The following is a 16,078-nucleotide window of genomic DNA, read 5'->3' on the forward strand; positions in this document are numbered from 1 at the left end:
TGATATATTGAAATGTGCAGTAATCAGAACACAACTATCACAGGTGCTTTTGTGTCAGGGGCCATGCATATTCATCATCTCCTTTTAAGAACGAGTAAAGAAGACTCACTATGGTTAAGCCCAGGACTAATTAGCTTGTGAAGGTGAGAGCCAGAATTAGGATGCATGGGTCTAGCTACTGCATTCCAGACCCTTCACACACAACTCTGCCAACAGTGGCCTTTGTCTATAGAGGAGGGCTGACATCAACATTTCTTCCTTTCTCTCTCCACCTGCCCTCCCCAGCAGGGGCTGGGTCATCTTTTCTCTCTTCTGCCTTCTGTGTTATCATCAGGTGCTGGGCAGTTACCAGTGACTGGGCAGTCCCTTAGGGGGGTCTGTGGAGCTGGGTAGGCTGGGGAAGGGCAGGGCAGTGGTACATGTGCTGGGTCCTGGGACCCCTTATAGACTGGTTCCTTTTCCTCAGGCCTTTAGCAACAGGTGGTTTTTCCTGTTTGCTGCGATTTTAGTCCCACCACTCTTCCAATCCCATTCTACCCCAGATAGAGTCTTCCTTCTTCTAAGAATCCATCTCAGCAGATGCCCAACTGCCAAGGATAGGCCTTGGAACAGGAGACATGACTTAACCCTGGCATAGCCCCTGATGGTCTCTTTCCATGGGGACACACTGCCCAGCCTCTGGGGAGCTTCCCATTCTGTATACAGCCCAGAGGCACTTGGGCTGGTCCCATCCTTCACATTCAAACCAGGGCCACAGCAAGTGCAAATCCATAACTTTTGGTTAGAAGCCAGCCCTCCTGACCATCTTAATGTTCTTATCTAGGGCCTTCCATGTCAGAAGTCTGAGCTGCCCCCAGGCTCTATCCACAGATAGGTTCTGTGGAAGTTTAGCATCCTGAAATTCATATTATCAACATTTTTTTCTCAGATACAAAAATATTGAGTGATCACAAATGTTCTTGGAGTGACCCATAGCCCAGGAGCATAGTCTCTGGATGAGACTTGAAGAACATTCTGTGGGATTCCCCCATGGGAGGAGGTACTGGGTTAGCTAGAAGCCAGAGGGAAGGAAGGATGGCCACGGTCAGCCCCAAACAGAAAGTCACAGAGCATGTGCAAAGCAACAGAGCTGATTAAGCCAGGGCAGAATGGAAAGGGTTGGGAGAGGCAGAGAACAAGATAGAAGTAGAGTCAGAAGAAGACAGGAACAAAGAATGACAGAGAAATGAGACAGACATCAGAACTGGTATTCTCCCTCAGCCCCCATACACTCGGTGGCATTCAGACACGTAAGAGAGACCAGGGGCAGAGATGGTGGGTAGGGTCACATATGGAGGCAGAGGCTAGCTAGCCTCTGGCTGTCTGGCACGTGCTGAGCAGTGACTTGCTGCCGGATGTGGGTGAGGAGAAGCAGTGGCTATTCCTAGCCACTGAGCTGTGAGATCTTGCCCGCCTCATAGTCTCCTCTCTGAGTTCTTAGCTGTCCACCTGATACCTGAAAGACTGACTCCCTGATCTTCTGAGTCTCCAACCAGCTTACTGTGGCAACATGGGTGCCCTGGGGTTGGCCTGATGCAGGGAGGGGGAGCAACCCCCTCCCCCCACCTCCCTCCCGAACAGCAACACCAGGTAGGGCAAGAATTCTCTCTGCAGCTACCAAAGCCTGGAAATAATTTCTTTCCTCCTTGTCCCAGCTGGAGATTTGTCACAACCTGTTATTCAGGTTGTAAAGTTTGACAGAGAGAGGAGAGAGAGAGAGAGAGAGAGAGAGAGAGAGAGAGAGAGGAGAAGGAAAGAGGGAGAGAGGGAAAGAGGGAAAGAGAGAAAGAGAGAGAGAGATGGAAAGAGGAAAAGAGGGAAAGAGAGAGAGAGAGAGAAGGGTGGGGGAAGGTGAGGGGGGAGGGGTCCCATGGCTCTGCATGTTGGTTTGGCCTGTTGGGTCCAGACAAGGTAGCTCCTGGGTGCTGTGTGTTCATGTGGGCAGGTAGATATGAGCCTGGAAGAAAGAGGGAGGGGGGAGGGGAGAGCCTGAATTGCAATGAGCTGACCTTTCCTCCCAGACTAGAGAGCCACTGACCACCCTTTCCTCCCCCCACTATGCTATCCTTTCCCATGGTCCCATTTGAATACTGGCTATAGATCGCTCCTGTTTATAAGGCCCTGACCAGGCCTGGTGCCCTACAGGCCCAGGACTAGCTGACTAGTAAGGAAGTGCTCAGCAAGTGTTTGGGGACTGAGGGAATTGAATTCTTATATAGTCTATGAAGGTTAGGGGGATGAAACCACCAGCTGAAAAAGGAAACGGAAGTTTAGAGAAGCCACACAGCCAATTGTGGATTATTCCTGCAGCATTTTCTGAGCATTTGTAGGAGGGTGGGCTGGGTACCAGGCACAGGGGGACGTGGCTGTAAGCCAGGCAGTGCAGTACCCATGGGATTTTGCACTTTCTAGCCCTTCTTGTGAATATTATTCCTCTGTGTTTGGAATACTCCTACTCACCCTAGCAGTCTCAAGGGAGAAACACTTCCTCTGGGAAGCCTTCTCTGGTCTCTTAAGTAAAGATTTCAACACTACATGTGGCCCTGGATGGAGGCATATCTATCTATCATAGGACCCCCAACTCTGGCCATAAAGGGGCTGGCCAATCAGGACTTTGTGATTTCCTTGTGATTGGCTTGGAAGTGAGCATGTGACCCAAGCAAGGGCCAATCAGCATTTTCCCCAGATGAATACATAGCAAGGGGGGAAAACAAGCTCCTTACCACCCTTACCCCCAGATGCTGAGCTTGATGTCCGTAAGTCTGAGCTGCAGAAAGGGGTGCCTTTCTTAGCTGCTTCTCAGTCTCCTGGGGTAGACATGGCTTGGTATGTGTTCTTGGGCACATGTCTCCAGGACTCCATTTGTCCCTTTGTCCTTGGAGAATGATGGGTGGTGAGAACTTGTCCAGTTGGATTTGCTGGCATGACAGCACATGCACATCTCCCTCCTGTTTGAGGGGGCCATTCACTATGGCTGGCCCTGTTAACTCCCATACAGATGTTTGTTCTTTCAGCAGAATACAGTGCTATCACAGTCTCTGTCTGCGGGGCTGTGACATTTCTTTACCTTTCTTTTATTTGGATTGGATTCAGGGCACGTTAAGCACGTGTTCTAGTATTGAGCTACTCTTCACTTGCCCAAGCCATTGTGACATCTCTTCATGGTCCTCCAGGAGCCCAGGTGTCAACTTCTTCATGTTTCCCAGAGCCCTCTGTATACACGTGTCTGTCCCAGAACCAAGATGGACTGAGAAAAGGTTGCAATCTCTTTGGAATTAAATCCTGGCTTCTGGCCCTTCTCTACAGTGCAAGGCCCCCCTCCATTAGGGTGCCTCATCCTGCTCTGCAATCAGCCCTGACTTTTGAGCCATCTTCTTCCACTGGGAGTGGCTCTCAAGGGTCTTCTTCATCTGTGCCTTGATGCAGGTAGTAAATGCTGCTGGAGGGACTTTGTTGGGAAAATGAGCTTGTGGGAAAGAGACCAAAGGCTTCTCCCTCCACCTGAATTTCTTCTTCCTTTTCACTTCGTGTGGAACATGTTTCCTCTAAAACCAGATCCTGCCCAGAGCCAATGTCCAGGCTTCAGAGTCTAACTAGCATCTGGAAACTCAAGCCATTTCTTCATCATCCCCAAGAATTCTGTAGGTTGAGTGTGGTCACCAGAGGCAGGGAGTGTTATCTCTTCTTCCAGGCTTCTTGTGGTTCCATCTATCCTTATCAGCAAGCCTGTGGGCAGGGAGCCATTGCCAAGGACAAAGTCTGCATTCTTCAGGTAAGGGAGATGGAAACCCCATTCAGGTAGAAACAGGGCTTGAAGGAGGCAACCTCAGGAGGAAAGAATAAAACTCAGGTAGGGAGAACACAAAAAGAGATACAAAAAGTGACGTATATGTTGACAGACACCTGGACTGCACACACATGTACAAACATAGATCAGGGGCTGCTGAGGCGCCTTCCAAGGCTCAGTCTCTGTCCAGGCCCAGGTTCCCCTAAGTTTCTTTTTTTTTTCTTTTTTAAATATATTTTTATTGTAAAAATACTGTACAGAGGGGTTACAGTTACATGAGTAAGGTAATGAGAACATTTCTTTTTTTTATTGTGAAAATACTGTTCAGAGGGATTACAATTACATGGGCAAGATAAGGAGTACATTTCTTATCAAGCATTGTAGCCTCCTCCTTTGTTTCCCCTTCCCATCCCATCCTCCCCGCTCCCCCCCAACCCTCCCCCCCACCAAAGTTGTAAAGTTCATTTTCCACATAAGACTTGTCCGTCTCATTGTTGCAATGGGTCCACCTGTATCCCTATTTAAACGATTTGTTTTTTCCCTTCCCCTCCCCAAATTATAACAACATCAAATACAGTGAAAGCAGGGCTTATACTGTGGGGGAGGGACATACAAAGCAACAAAGAAATAATCCTATAAATGTGTTAGAAATAATCGCATGAAAGAAAAAAACATTTGAATACATCTCTTAGGGTTCATTTCCCTAACATCAACTTATCTGACCTTTTCTGCTTGACTCAGACATATACTAGAAATTGCAAATAAGGGAAACCATGGGACCTATGTTTCTTTGGGCCTCGCTTACTTCACTCAATATAATTTTTTCCAAGTCTTTCCATTTCCTAACAAATGGGGCAATGTCATTCTTTCTGATGGAGGCATAGAATTCCATTGTGTATATATACCACATTTTCTTGATCCATTCATCTACTGAGGGGCAACTGGGTTGGTTCCATATCTTAGCTATGGTAAATAAGGCTGCAAAAAACATAGTCGTGCTGGTAGCTTTAGTGTGGTCTTGTTTATAAACATTTGGGTAAATGCCCAAAAGTGGGATTGCTGGGTCATAGGGGAGCTCTATGTGGAGTCTTTTGAGGAACCTCCATACTACTTTCCAAAGTGGTTGAACAAGTTTACACTCCCACCAACAGTGCAGTAAGGTTCCCTTCTGTCCACATCCCCTTCAGCATCTGTTGTTATTAGAGTTCTTGATTTTAGCCATTCTAACTGGAGTGCGATGGTATCTCAATGTTGTTTTAATTTGGATTTCTTTTATGGCTAGAGAGATTGAGCATTTCTTCACGTGTCTATTGGCCATCCTTCTTTCCTCTTCAGAGAAGTTTCTCTTTAAGTCTTTAGCCCACTTATTTATTGGGCAGTTGTTTCTTTGAAGATTTGTTGTTGGGGGATTTAATTTTTTGAGTTCCAAGTATATTTTAAATATGAGACCCTTGTCCGTTGTATGGCTAGTGAAGATCTTCTCTTTCTATTGATCTTGCTAGCTATTTCCTTTGCCATGCAGAAGCTCTGCAATTTCATGCAATCCCATTTGTCCAACCTTTCTTTGATTTGTTGTGTTTCTGGGACTCTATTAAGAAAATTTTGGCCTGTGCCAAGGAGACCTAGGGTTTCTCCTATTCCATCCTGTAATGTTTTCAGAGTGTCTGCTTTGACTCCAAGGTCTTTGATCCATTTGGAGTTGATTCTGGTGCAGGGTGATATAGAAGGATCTAGCTTTAGTTTTCTACAAGTAGTTAACCAATTTTGCCAACACCATTTACTGAAGAGGCTGTCTTTCTTCCATTCTATTTTTTAGCTCCCTTATCAAAGATTAGATGGCTATAGGTCTGTAGTTTCAAAAATATGGAACACTTCACAAATTTGCATGTCATTCTTGTGCAGGGGCCATGCTAATCTTCTCTGTATTGTTCCAATTTTAGTATATGTGCTGCCTAAGTGAGCACTCCCTAAGTTTCTAGTCATCTCCTAAACCCATCCTGGGCCCCTGTGTTTGGGACCCAGTCCTATGTGAAGTGTGAATACACCCCTCTCCCTCACCCCCCCTTAACTCTCCCCAGTACTTCCAAGCAACTATTGATTATGTCACTAACACAGAGAGTAAACAGCAAATAAATCCGTGAGCAATAAGGCTGGCAGTAGGGATAATTTGTTCCAATGACATTTGTTTTCCATTATGCCACATTCTCATTTTACTTGGCTTTAATGGTTTTCTCCAGCTTGACCAATGGTAGCCTTGCTGGGCCTGCAGGGCTCTGAGGACCTTTACTCCCCAAGTTCTGGAATGTTTCCAAGAATAGGAGGACAAATAGCCCGTGTCAGGTACTATTCTGCAATTCCTCATTATTTTATTTTATTTTTTAAAATTTATTTTATTGTAAAGATGCTGTGCAGAGCGGCTACAGTTGCATGAGTACGGCAATGAGTGCATGACTTGTCGATCATTCTTACCCCTTCCCTTGCTGTCATCCCACTATCCCTTCCCTCCTCCACCTCCCCACTTCCCCCTCCAAAGCTGTAAAGTTCATTTCCAATATACTTTCGCGTGGGAATCATTGTTGCAATGGGTCATCCTGTGTCCTTGTTTCACTGTTTTGTTATTCCCCTTCCCCTCCCCAGATTAGACAAATGTATATACAAGATGCAGGGTACTAAAATCAAGTACAGTGACAACAGGAGATATACCATAGGGGGAAGAACATACAAAGGAAACAAAAAGACCTCGTGTCCATATCTTGAGGTTCATTTCACTTAGCATCATTTTAAATGATCATATATAGCGTTTGAGCTTTTCAGCTCATCTGATAAGATTATCCTATATGTATGCTAATTATTGCAAGTAAGAGAAACCATGGGACCTAAATTTTTTTGGGACTGGCTTGTTCATTATTTTAATGAATTAAATTATGCAGCAACTCAGTGAGGAAGCTGGGGAAACTGAGGCACAGGGTAGTAAGCTATGAATAAGAGGAAGAAAAGACTGCAGAGGTAAACCTAGGCAGTCTGTTTCAGAGATCCACATTCTTTGTAATTTTTTTTGTACTGGAACTGGGACTTGATCTCAGGGCCTGAGTGCTATCTCTTTGCTTTTTTGCTCAATTATAGTGCTCTAGTATTAAGGCCTACTTCCATTTCCAGATTTTTGGTAGTTAACTGGAAAAAAGAGTCTCATGGACTTTCCTGCCTGGGCTGTCTTCCTTTGACCCTCAGATCTCAGCCTCCTGAGTAGCTTGGATTACAGGTGTGTATGCCCCTGTGCATGGCCAAGAGCCCATGTAGATTGGCATTTTTCTGTAAAGGGTCAGACAGTAAATATTTTGGGCTTTGTGGGCCATTTGTTCTGTCATGACTATTCAGTTCTGCCACTGGTACAGAAAAGCAGCTGTAGATAAATGGGAAAATGTGGTGTGTTCCAATAAAACTTTATTTGTAAGTACAAGTGATCAAAGGCAAGAATGTACCCCAAACATAGCACCTGGCACCGTAGAAGGGCTCCATTAGTGAAAGGTATTGTTAGTGAAGCCAGCCTCCTTACTCTTTCCCCTGGAAATGCCCCTTATGCCTTCAACTGTCTCTCACAAATCCTGCTAAGTTAGAAGAGGAGGATGTGTGTTCTCTGAATTGAAAATTGGTACTTCCAGATACCACAAAAGCAGCTAGAAAAAAGGGGAAGACATTGCTTCTTCTCTCCATTGTCTGAGGAGGCAGAGTGAACTCAGGGGCTAGATTCTTCAGATCCATTAGTGCCAGAGGTCCGTGTGAGTTACCGAGTTCTCTTTGCTGAGAGCCTGGTTGTGAGTCAAGAGAGAACTAACTGGGGCAGGGCGGGGCTTCCCACTACATCTGAGGTCATTCCCTGGCCACAGGACGCCTGCTGTTGGCCTTTCTAAATAATGTCATCAGGTCAAACATGAAAACATACACCCACCTAGTGGGTAATTCTGTCCCTTCCCATCAGAAGCAATTAGAACTTAACTTTTTTGATTAAAAAAGTTATGGCTTTGTTATGGCTGCCTCCATAACAAAGACTCTGGAATAAGTTAAGAGATAACATTTCACCTAGAGTCTATAGGATTCAGGTTTCACTGAGGAAGGAACCTTACCAGTAATCCCAGTAGTGATTTGCTACTTTTGATCCCTACATTTAATTGAAGTTACCCAACTGTCTTATCAGGTAGATGTGTTTTTGTTTTTTTTTCCGGAACTGTATTTAGTAGGGAGGAAACTGAGGCCTGGAAAGAATAAGCATTCTCTGGCTTCAGGAGTGGTCTCCTGGCCAGGCCTCTCTGAGGAGTGTGCTCTTTCTTTTGATCACAGAGACAGAATCAGATGTGGGCAAGTGGCTCATTCTAGAAAGATCAGATCTCTCTCCTGAAACTTTTAGGGACATGCAAGGAAAGAGAAGCTGTGCTCCTGCTGGGCTTATTCAAGATTCAAAAGTAGGGACATTGATGCGTATTGCTGCTATTATGTGAAGAAAACCTGCCTGCTTCTCAGAGATGGAGACAGAAGTGGCCATGTCATTTGAGCCCCAGGAACTATCCATGCTTAAAATCATAATTATGTATGTTCTTTTTTTTTGTTGGACTAGTTTGAGTTATTTTTTCTTAGTGGTATCCAGAAGAGTTGTTCCTGATATGCAGGGAGTTTTCCATCTCAAACCACAGTTACCTGTGCAAGAAAGTCTCACACTACCCTTTCTCTCTTGAGGTTTGATCACCATGTTTAGTCAGCCTTCCATATGCACTGCCTATTATGTTGATTGCTGTTTGGATGGAGTATATTAGAAGTTGTACACATCTCTTGTGGTTTGGATCTGAAATGTCTCACGAAAGCTCAGGTATTGAATGAAATCTAAAGCAGCTGTGTTCAGAGGTGAGACCTTTAGGAAATGAGCAGATCCTAAAGGCTCTAACCTCATCAGTGGATTAACTCAATGATGAACTCAGTTGAATGGGTTATTGGGAGGCGGTAGAAACTTTCAGAGGTGGAGGCTAGTGGGAGGAAGTGGGTCACTGAGTATGCCCTTGAAGGTTTAGCTTATCTCTAGCACCTTCCCCTTGCCCTCAGTCTTTGCTTCCCAGCCACTATGAGGTGAAGAGCTCTACTCCAGCACACATACCCTGCCAAGATGTTCAGCCTCCCTACAGGCCCAGAAACCTTGGAGCTTAATGACCATGGACTAAAGCCTCTGAAACCATGAGCCAAACCAAACTTTTCCTTCTTTTAAGTTGATTTTTTGGCATTTTGCTCCAGCAATGGAAAACTTGTTAAGAGTGTCTCCCTCCCTCCCAACCCCCCTGTGGCACCCTGTGAGCTTCCCGAGGTAATGCTTCATTGTTTCTAAAAGCTCCAGTAGGCACTCAGCTTTTGACAACAGCACGGTTCCATAGTCTTCACCTATTATGCATTGTCCTTTTCAAAGTCCACATTAGTCAAACCCCCACATTTATGAATACTCCTATTCTATTGGGATAAGGGAGTTTAGATATAACCACAAGATGAGGCAACTGACCCAAGGAGACACAGCTGAGCAAAACACAGACACCAAAAAGTAGGGTTGTTTCCCCCACAATCTCTTTAGTCTCCCCAGGCTATGCCCTGAAGTAGCAAACTTTGGCGTTTTCACTCTGCCTTCCAGAGCCTTGAACGTGAGGGACTGGTGCCAGTCAAAGAAAGCATGGGCACAGACTTCAAAGGGCCTGCCCTATGGGATTTCAGTCTTGACAGGGCTTTCAGCCTGTCTGCTGCCCACCAGAAGCCACACCAGGATGGTCAGTATTAGATGGGCTGGTTTCGCTTCAGGTGGATCGTTCCCATTACCCAAGGAAATGTTGGCAACTCATGACTTTATGGGTCCTCTATCCAGGAAAACTAGTGAGGAGGTTAGGTGCCTCAGCTCTGCAGGCTCCAAGGCTCCTATTAGAATGTAATTGTTGAGTAAACAACTGGACCGGTGTGCAAACATAGAGTGGAGCTCAGAAACAGCTGTGTAAATAATGACTGGAAAACAGAAGCCCCTAAACCTCCAGGTATACAATAGCAGGCAAACCGATGACAGACTGGGCAAAGCCAATCCCCATCCACAGCTGAGCTTGCCAGGGCAGGACAGTCCCCTGACCTCACCTTCTGCCAACATCTCCTTCCTAGTCTGGTTGGATTACCCTCTTTCTTCCCTCCTTCCTCTTCCATTTAGATTCTCTACTGTGCTCTCCAATCCTGTCCTTTCTCCTCCTGTTCCCAGAGGTCCTAGATGGGCTTAGCAGATTTCATCTCCTAGGAAGCATCTGCTCCGACTCTTAGCCAGCCCATGTCTAAGGCCTATGACAAACTGACCTGGCAATGTTTATCTGGGCAAGTTGTGTTTTGCTTGCTGGCTACAACTATGTATGCATGTTACTGCCTTGTTAACCACTTATCCCTATTTACCTGACACGTAGCAAGTGCTCAATGAATGTCCAGTGAATGAATCATCTTCAAGGACACGCCAGTACCCAGGCTGCTTGCTTCCAGCCATGGACTTGGTTTCTGGTCAAGACACCTCACTCTACAGCCATGCTGCCTGGCAATAACAATACATCTTCCCCACTGAGGTGATAGGAAAGTGACATGTATTATGATGGAGAATATTTGGCATACATTAGGTTCTATTTTATGCATTTTTGTGATTATGATCATACATGCCTGGACAGAAATGGACATACTGATACAAGATGTTTAAACTGTCAGACTGTCACTCTTATTCTACAGATGAGAAAACTGATTCTTAGTGAAAGGAAGGGACCAGCCCAATACGACACAGGTAGAAAACCTCAAGACTATGCACCTTTGCCATAACTTTTCAGATCATTATTTTCAGAGGAAAAATAAGATTTGTAGCCAAAGAGGAACCTCCCTCATTTATTCATCATTCAAATATTTGTGTGGCAAACAAACACACTGTGTTTTTTTTTTTAGTGAATAGATGAATGAATGGCAAAATGTTGAGAGACCCCGTGGTTAAAGAAGAAAGAAAGGAAGCCCACAGTGCGGGTTATCAGATCCTTTTGTGTGCCCCACATCTTATCTTTGTGCTAATGGCAAACATAACTAATCAATCGTGGCATGCCTTTGCACTGAGCCTGAACTCAGCCTTTGAAGGCTTCATATCACAGCCCAGCTCAACTGATCATAGTTGGGCCCTCAGCTGAAATGTATTTGCTTTCCTTAGTCTGCTCTCAGAAATCTCTTTGGTTATGTGGTTTTCTTCCTCCTTTTATCTATGTCTCTCAGGCTCACCCCCCATTTCCCACCCTCCCTGTTTCCATCGTTCTTTCAATAGTATAGACCCAGGGTAAAACACTTTCCAATACAGCAGACACATACCTGAGGGCTCAGGGCTCCTATTTCTTTGCTTCAGTGGAGAAGGTGAGATGGTTCGTCTGGTGCCTTGAGTCTTTACCTAGCCAATGGTCACCTTGGCCCTGCTGCTCCTGGTTTAGCCTCCTGGTTCTCAGAGGGGTGGAAGCCTTCCTGGTACCTCTACCATATGTGACAGCCCGGAAGGAGAGATCGGGCAGCTCATGGGCCCTTGATGGGGCAGCTATTCCAGGCCCTGCCCAGGTATGGCCCTCCTTAAAGAAGGCTTGTCACAAACTCTCCCTGCTTGTTAAACAATCTCACCAGGAAGGAGGAAGTTTAATCTTAAGAGCTCACAGAGGAGGAAATGAGTCTAAAGTCTTGTAGGGCTGGCAGAGCATGGTGAGGGCTGGGCCTGTTTTCTTTCCTATATTACTCCCCAGCTGTTCCAGGGGATGCTTGAGTAAGGGGTTAAACAACTCAGTCAAGAGTGAGGTACCATGATCTGCCTAAAAAAAGTAAAAGTAAACTCCAGAAAATTGTCAGCCCTGTGCTAACACCTCTCTAGGTCCTGGGGTAGAAGTGGTAGGAAGAACAAGTTGATGTAGGCTCTGACATCATTTGTCACCTAGGAAGGTCAGAGGTTGCTGGACACAGAGATGGGAGGTAAGCCTGGGTAAGATAAAGGTCAGCCAAGGAAGGGGTGTTCAAAGATGATGCTAAGATGTGGAACTTTCTGAATTGATAATGAAGAAGAGAGGGAAAAGGAGTTGGTTTGAAGAAATGATTCTAGACTTGGGTTGGAATGCCTTGAGTGAGAAATTATAGCTGGAGGAAGAAGAAGAGAAGGGGAAAAGAGAGATGGAGGATTTTGATGGATCTTTAGTGAGCACAGTGCTCCTCCCAGGACTAGCTGCGTCAGTAAGTGCCCAGCATCCCCTGCCCCGTCTCCCCAACCTCCATCAGCTTTATTGCTAATCATGACCTTTCTTCCCGAGCCTTCTTCCCTTATGTGAAGTTGCTATGCCAAAGACACTTGAGACCTTGGGTTTGCAGGGTCTATTGACCCTGCCTATTTCCACAAAAAGGATATGTTTTCCCTTTGCAATGAATATCTTGGGATATGACATCCAACAGCTCGTGAGGGAAGAGCAGGCCAGGGCTCCAGCCTGGGATGGCCCTCATTGCTGCTGCTCTAGGGTAGGCAGGTGGCCCTTCGGAGTGCAGTGCTGTCTGGCTCCTTCCCTCTTACTCTTTGCTGGGATTGGTGTCCTCAAGGCTGTAACCTTCTTATTATTCAGATCTGCCCTTTAGTGTCACCACCTCTAGGAAGGCTCCTCTCCTGTCCCCTCCCAAGTAACAAGCAGGTCCTTTAAAAGTGCCACAGGTTCTGGAGTGCTGGCCTCGCATGCACAAGGCCCAGGCAGGGTTCAATGCTGGGGGTGGTGATTTGGCAGGGGTAGGTAACAAGGTGACAAGTACTGAAGGACCTATGAAGGAGACTACCTGAAGACAAGAACTTCCACAGGTTGAGTTTTTCAGGGTGTTGTATTGAACTACCACAAATGTGGTAGTTCAAAGCAACTCATAGTTATTATTGTACAGTTCTGGGGGCTGGGAGAACGCCATGGGTCTTGCTAGGCTAGAATCAAGTGTGAGCAGGGCCACATCCTTTTTTGGAGACTCCAGAGGAAAATCCTGCTTCTTTTCTAGAAGCAGCTGTGAATTCTTTGGCTTGTGGCTCCTTTCTTCCATCTTTCTTCCTTTACCATTTTAACTCTCCCATAGCCTTCCCTCTTTCATTTGAAGAAACTTATAATTACTCAGAATCCACCTGAAGAATCCAGGCTACTCCCCTTGTCTTAAGATCAGCAGATGAGCGAGCTGACTTCTGTCTGCTCCCTTAATTACCCTTTGCCCGGAAATTGTATCATCTGTTCACTGGCCAGGGGTTAGTATAAGGACAGCTTTGAGTCATTTTTCTATTAATCACAAATGTGACCTTCATTTATCCTGCTAAGTTATTTCCTGACTACAGTAGAGGCAGAAAAGGGATGATGGTGTTCTTTTTCCCGCCCACCATAAAGGTCATGTCAGACACACTTATAACCAAAGACAAATTAACCAGAGAAAGCATAACCAATTTATTAACCTACACATGAAAACTAGGACCATATAAACTCTGAAAACTAAAAGGGCCAGAGGGTTAAAGCTTTAATCCCTCTTATTGAAGAGAGGGAAAGGGCCAGGGTGGGGGGAGGCTGTTACAGGTGAGGAAGGAATCCAGGGTATTTCTCAACCTTGGCCTTAGAAGCAATAGCCAGGTATGGCAATGATTTTCGATTCATCCCTTTTCTCCCAGAGTTCAGCATTTCTTTTTATTTGATGGGATTCCTGGGGAATTTAAGACAATTAGTGTGTGTGTGTGTGTGTGTGTGTGTGTGTGTGTGTGTGTGTGTGTGTGAAATTTTGTCAGATGAAGGGACTTCAGTGATTCCTGCTTCACCTATTTACTTGGGGGATAATACAAGATCAGTGCTCTCTGGAATCTGAAAGTGTTCTTCCACTCCGCATGTGAGAACGCCACAGGTTGGGATGTGATTTTATGAGCCCCAATGCTGTTCTTTCCTTGTTGCTTGTCCTGCTCTGTTGGAAAATGAAGCCCAGGAGGCAGGGAGCCCACTGATATAGTTCACTGGAACAGTGCCCACGACTCAGCAGGTGCTGGGTGAAGACTTGTTGAATAATGACTGAAGCACGAACAAGTTCCAGGTCATTCTGGTACCAGTGTCCACACAGGGGGCCTGGGTGTGGGAGCCAGGAGCTGCCAGTCCCATGCCACCTACAAAGACCCATGATCTGGGGCGTCCTGCCTCTTCCCTGGTAGGAAAGGAGGACACGGGTGAGCCCCCTGAGGACTTCACACCTTGAAGTTCTTTAGCATCATGAGGTCACCTGCTGCTTCCCTCTCAATGGCTACTGTCCATCTAAGGGAACATTAGCCACAGTGTTTTCTCATAGAGGAATCAGCTGGGTTGGCATTGCTGCTGCTTCCAGTATACATCTTACCAGAAGTTCATCACTGCCTTGGTAGAGAACATGGGCCCTGGGTCACACAGGCCTGGGTGTGTGACTTGATTGACCCTGCTGTTTTGTTGCTGGGCTGCCTGGAGTGATGGCTTCTTTACATATCCTTCTATGAGGTGGGGGTAGTCCTTAAATGATTATCTGGGGAAGAAAGTAAGAGTGTATTAGAAGGCCTGGCACATAGTAGAAGCTCACTAAATGTTGACTATAATCATCACTTCTTATGGGTGAATTTGACTTCCCTGCTGAGAGGGACGCTGTATATAGACCACCAAGTCTGTGTACATGGTTTGGCAGACACAGAAGACATGTAATAGTTATAATAATGGTTGATTTCTCATCAACCCTGGGCTGAGTTTGGTGGCAAAAGCTAAGTTCGGGGTGAGAAGAAAGGGTAACCGCCACCATGCTTCATGTGGCCAGTTGACCTGGGACACTGTTGCCACTGCCAGCCAGTCGCATATGCTCAGGGAAGACATTGAATGTAAAAGCTTCTTTCTATTACCTAATTTATGCAAATAATTCAGTCTCACCATGAACATTTTGGAAAATGCTTGGTGCTTGTGGTTCATGTTGGTTCAAAGCCAGCCCAGGCAGAAAAGTCCATGAGACTCTTATTTTCAATTAACCATCCAAAAAGCCTAAAGTGAAGATGTGGCTCAAGTCCTAGAGCTCTAGCCTGGAGTGAAAAAGTCAAGTGAGAACAGGAGGCCCTGAGTTCAAACCCCAGTACTGGCACATACACAACAATTTGGAAAACTCCGAACAGTGTGAAGGGAAAGGCATCAGGCAAGTGTCCACTGGGAAGGATGAGTCTGCCTTGACCCGATGGCAGACGCTTTTCCTGGGCATCCACACTGTAGCAGTCTCTTCTCATCGTTCCTTATGGCCGAGGCACTGTGCCATTAGAAATGTGGACATGCAATTTCCTAATGGCTGCACACAATCACACTCAGCAAAGCACCATCTTTATCTACTTTCCCAAAGGCTGGGCATTTAAATGCTTTTGTGTGTGAGTATGTACAGGGTGTGAGTTTACAAATACCCTGCAGTGAATTTTTGGCAGGCCTCTCATATGATGTGTCTCTGTGTGTATTTATTTATTTCAGTGGTTATTCCAGTATCCCACAACATGTTCATAAGGGTCAAGAAAGAAAAGAAGCAAAGTGTCAAGGTGCTTTGAAAACCATGGGGGAAATGAACCTTCCAAGTGGAAAGTCAGATTGTGGTGGTGGTGTATGTGTGTGTGTGCTTCAACAGCAGGAAGATGAAAAAATTGTGGAACTATGAATATCAACATTCAAAATTCACAGAGTACTCTATTATACAAAATGTATGCACAGCGCTGGGAAGGTGGCTCAGTGGTAGAGCGCTTGCCTTGCATGCATGAGGCCCTGGGTTTGATTCCCCAGCACCACATAAGCAAAAAGAAAAAAAGCTGGAAGTGGCACTGTGGCTCAAGTGGTAGAGTGCTAGCCTTAGAGCTGAAGAGCTGAGGGACAGTGCCCAGGCCCAGAGTTCAGGCCCCACGACCAGACTCCCCTCCGCCAAAAAAATGTATGCATAAACATTACTACATCCTAGCTACAACCTCTGCTAAGAGAAGTACTCCTCCTCCTCACAACTTAGAAATGGGGAAGCTGAGGCCTAGGGTTAAGTACTTTGCCCATGGTGACAAAGCTATCCAGTGGAAAACACACACACACACACACACACACACACACACACACACACACACACACACACACACACACACACACACACACACACACACACACACACACACACACACACACACAGAACCTAGGA

General features: G+C 45.8%; 1 protein-coding gene and 1 non-coding gene across 2 annotated transcripts in view; both read right to left on the bottom strand.

Moving 5' to 3' along the window:
• The window catches only part of Fam3d (FAM3 metabolism regulating signaling molecule D), a 30,165-nt gene extending 18,770 nt beyond the window's left edge, over window positions 1–11,395 (bottom strand). Inside the window, exon 1 of the mRNA XM_042679871.1 lies at window positions 11,210–11,395. The gene's annotated coding sequence lies outside the window, so the exon portion shown is untranslated. The remainder of the gene's footprint in view (window positions 1–11,209) is intronic.
• Window positions 5,684–5,790, bottom strand: LOC122108290. Its single transcript, XR_006147524.1, has one exon. It is a non-coding gene; the product is annotated as a U6 spliceosomal RNA (small nuclear RNA).
• Window positions 11,396–16,078: the final 4,683 nt, after the last annotated feature.

The sequence above is a fragment of the Dipodomys spectabilis genome, unplaced genomic scaffold, assembly GCF_019054845.1.
Source record: "Dipodomys spectabilis isolate Male_0828 unplaced genomic scaffold, ASM1905484v1 ptg000054l, whole genome shotgun sequence".
In the NCBI taxonomy this organism is placed as follows: Eukaryota; Metazoa; Chordata; class Mammalia; order Rodentia; family Heteromyidae; genus Dipodomys; species Dipodomys spectabilis.